This window comes from Rousettus aegyptiacus, unplaced genomic scaffold (genome assembly GCF_014176215.1).
Source record: "Rousettus aegyptiacus isolate mRouAeg1 unplaced genomic scaffold, mRouAeg1.p scaffold_m13_p_5, whole genome shotgun sequence".
Classification (NCBI taxonomy): domain Eukaryota; kingdom Metazoa; phylum Chordata; class Mammalia; order Chiroptera; family Pteropodidae; genus Rousettus; species Rousettus aegyptiacus.
This window is the reverse complement of record NW_023416308.1, coordinates 11808189-11812067: the sequence shown is the minus strand read 5'-3', so window position 1 is coordinate 11812067 and position 3879 is coordinate 11808189. Positions and strand designations below refer to the sequence as shown.

General features: G+C 51.9%; 1 pseudogene; it reads right to left on the bottom strand.

Annotated features, from left to right (window-relative positions):
• Positions 1-1048: 1048 nt before the first annotated feature.
• Positions 1049-2905, bottom strand: LOC107501221 (annotated as a pseudogene).
• Positions 2906-3879: the final 974 nt, after the last annotated feature.

Genomic DNA, 3879 nt, shown 5'->3' with positions numbered 1-3879 from the left:
TTTGAGGCCTGGGAATAAGCCTCTGTGGCTTGAAGCTCCGCCCTCTGGGCTCACGGTTCCACCACCTGAGTCACTCTTCCTTTTCCTGGAGCTGTAGCATATGCTCAGGGCTGAGCCGTTTTATCAGTGCTTCCTGCCTGCAGACTCTGAAAGGGGCCCCACAGCCTTCTTTCCTTGTGTATTCTCTGTCCCTTTCAGTCCAGGCTGGCAGTGGTGTAAAAGTCTCAGGAACCTGTGGGTCACCCACCCGCGTATGTCACAGAAACGCACGTCGGCAGACAGGAGGCTCAGCCATAGACCTTTCCTAATCACACCTCTACTTTCAGCTTCCGCGGAGATAAACGAAGGGACCTGAGCCACACAGTTGATCCCTTCGAAGGACTTTTATGTGCATCATCTGACCTGAGCCAACTTTCAGGTCTGGGACCCACTGATTGAAAAAGTGGCCGGGTCCCTAGCAGGGAAGAAAAACCCCGTCACATCCCAGCAAGTTTACAACCATGAGAATGTCCCTTAGTCCTTTCCCCGGGAGGTATGGTCGTTTGCTTCCGTGACTGTATCCCGGGGGCAAAAGGGAACAACCAGACATTTCAAGGACGACTGGACACACAGGGTCTGAGTTGACACTGACATCCAGAGACCCAACGTGTCATCGCAGTTCCCCAGGTTAGAGGGGGTGGCTCACAGGGTCAGATGCCAAATGGAGTCCTAGCGAAAGTCCAGCTCACAGCAGGTGCGCTGGGTCTGTGAACTCACCTATCGGCCACTGCTCCAGCCCCTGCATGTACAACTGGCATCGATCTACTTGGCAGTTGAAGTGACCTCTATGTCAGGTGGCTGGGTGGGAAGTGAGCGCCACCACAGTGGAAAGGCCGAATGAAAACCTCTGGAGTGAACACACTCACACCCACACCTGCCAATACCTGATTTCTATCCCCCATGAATGGGCACTGAGCGACCAAGCGAATTGACTCAGCAAGTCAACATTAGCCAGCATTTACCACCGCCCCGCCCCCCCCCCCCCCATAAAAGAAATAACAGTGTTAGAGACCACAGGACTCTGGACTCAGTGACACGGACTCCCACTTATCAAGACGAATCCGACTGCTGCTGCCTCCGGAGGTCCAACTGGTCAGCAACCAAGACCAACACTGAGCTCCCAGTATGGCACTAGTCCTTAAGGAGAGCAGCTGGCCCCCTGGTAGTAAGTCAACATTGATCCCTTCTCATCCGGGAACATCCAGAGATTCATCCTCATGCCTCCGGATGCCTACAGAGCCTTAGCCAGCACAGCCGCCCAAGGGCTTACAGAAGGAATGATAACCAGGTCTGCGGCCCGCACAGCACAGCACATGGCCAAGGGGGAGATGCGCCAGGGCTTCCAGCATCATGGTCGCCCCTGGCTGGGGCACGTACCGTGCCATCCAGACGCAGCTGCAACGGCCTTCAGAAGGTGCAGGTGAGGAAACGCTCTCAAATGACAGGTGCTATCCATCAGGACGCAGGGCTTTTGTTTTGTGTTCGCCATCAATGAGAAATGTACTGGTTTTTGAAAAATCCAAATGCCAGCATTGTCCAGAAAAATTTCACAGGTTTATTTATAATCGTCGTAAAGCTGAACTGCTGAAACTTGTTCACCGAAATGCTGACTTGCATTAATGCTTTATGTCCTCCCCGTTCGTGTTAAAAATTCACAAATGAAAACGGAAAAACTGCCAATACCTGATTTCTATCCCCCATTTTTCCACTTGCAATCATATACTTAGGTGTCTTTTGACTCCATGGGAAAAAATATCTAACATTCAGAACTACCAATTAGGGGGGGAAATTTTTTTTAAAGAGTGAAATGTTTCTCATCACAGCGGATTCTTAAGCACATTCTCCACCTATGCGGCATGCTAGATGGATGCCTTTTGGCATAATTGTCACATGTTTGGCATGGATAACACACAGGTTAGTGTCTTCAAAAAGACCAACCAGATGGGCCTCACTTGCCTGCTGCAAGGCACGGACGGCTGCAGTCTGGAAATGCAGATCTGTTTTGAAGTCCTGAGCAATTTCTCATGCCAGACCCTGGGAGGGAAGTTTACGGATCAGAAGTTCAGTGGACTTCAGATAACGTCTGACTTCACAGGGTGCCATGGGACCAGGCCTGTAACGATTAGGTTTCCTCACGCCTCGAGTAGAGGGGGCACTCTTGAGAGCAGTTTTTGTAGCGGTTGCTGACTCGGGGCTTTCTCACCTGTCCATTTGCAGGCAGTCTGCTTTGTGCGGGCTATGGTACAGAGACCTCCTTACTTACCCGCCTTCTCCTTTGCCTGGAGCTCAGAGAGCTAGAGGTAGCATTGGCATTGAGAGCGACTGCCAGGATCCAGCTTTTCTTCAGTCAGAGACTCTATCTAGTTCTGAGTCCTCATAGGAAAGATACGTGGCTCTTGATTGAAATAAAGACTGGCAACGGGAGTCGCTCTACTTGCCACTTTGTGCTTCCCAAGCCATAGTTCTGGGCTCTGCAGGGGTGGAGGTCCTGGGCACTAAAGGGATGACCAGGAAGATTCCTACCGCAGCTCAAGTTCCTGCTGCTGCCGGGGCAGTGTGGACGCCTCTGCCCAAGGACTAGCAGGAGGAAAAGGGAATCGCCGTGTTGACAGAGGTAACTGATCAGCAGGTGGAGGCTGTTTTTACACAACAGGGACAAGAAATAATATGTTTGGAACCCAGGTGACCCCCTGGACGCCTCCAGGTACCCTTTGCCCCACTGCAACTGTGAACGGACATGTGTGGCAACCTCGGGCTGAGGACGGTCGCTCAGAAATGAAGGTCTGTGCCCCCCACACACGCCAAGGCAACTGCTGGGGGAAGATGAATGTAGAACGGACAGTGGAGGAGGGGGAGGAGGGCACATGCCCACTCTCAACGTCGGCTTCAAAGGGAGCTGCGGTTCGCCTCACTGGCTGCTTCCTTCCGAGCCTCCCCTGAGAAGAAAGCCCACACAGAAACCACAGAACTGCTGCTCCGCACACTTCTGTGGAGAAGCAGAACTGAAAACGTGCCTCCCCGACTCCAGTTTCTGGGGGTAGAAATGACCGAGTGCGCCCCAGCTGCTGAGCTCTGAAACCCACCTTCCGGTTTGTGCTGAGGCCATGCCCCCCATGGGCCTCTCCTAGGCAAGGACACACGACAACAGGAATACTGAGGCAGGCGGGTTCCTGGGAGGCCTCTGACAGCCACCTCGGGCTTGAGGAGTCCCTGACAGCTTTGCAGAAACTTCCTTAGGCTAAAAAGCGGCCTGAGATGCTCCCACCCAACCTTGTCTTCTGCTCTCCTCACATCTCGGTCTGAAGGCTCTCCCGGCCTAAACTAGAGCCCTCATTCTCTCTCGCCCAGGTATTTGCCCGCAAAAATCCTTGTACATTTAATCCCATCTTTGGGGTGCTGCTTCTTGAAGGTCCTGGACCAACAGAGGAGGGCTTCTGATGGCACCAGGAGAGACATGGAACTTAGAGGACATGTGATACACGTGAACATGCCAACAATGTAATCAGAAGAGTTTTTCCCCATTCTTTTGGAGAGACTGGAAAAATTAGTGATAGGTACATAGAACTAAGCAAACAGAAAGTGAGGCAATGACTAACTCCAGGAAAAAACACCACTGTGAAAAGAAAATTAAAAGAGAAATCACTACTTGGCTCAGCTGTGACAACAGTGACATGATCATAAGGTCAACACGGAACACTGACTAAGCCATAAACTGTGACACGAGTAGACTGAGAACGTGGAGGGCGGGGGGCTGGGAGGACAGGCAGGGGAGAGAAGGCTACGATTTCAACCTTTACGACTGGGACGTGAACACGCAGAACTTGAAAATTATAAATCAAG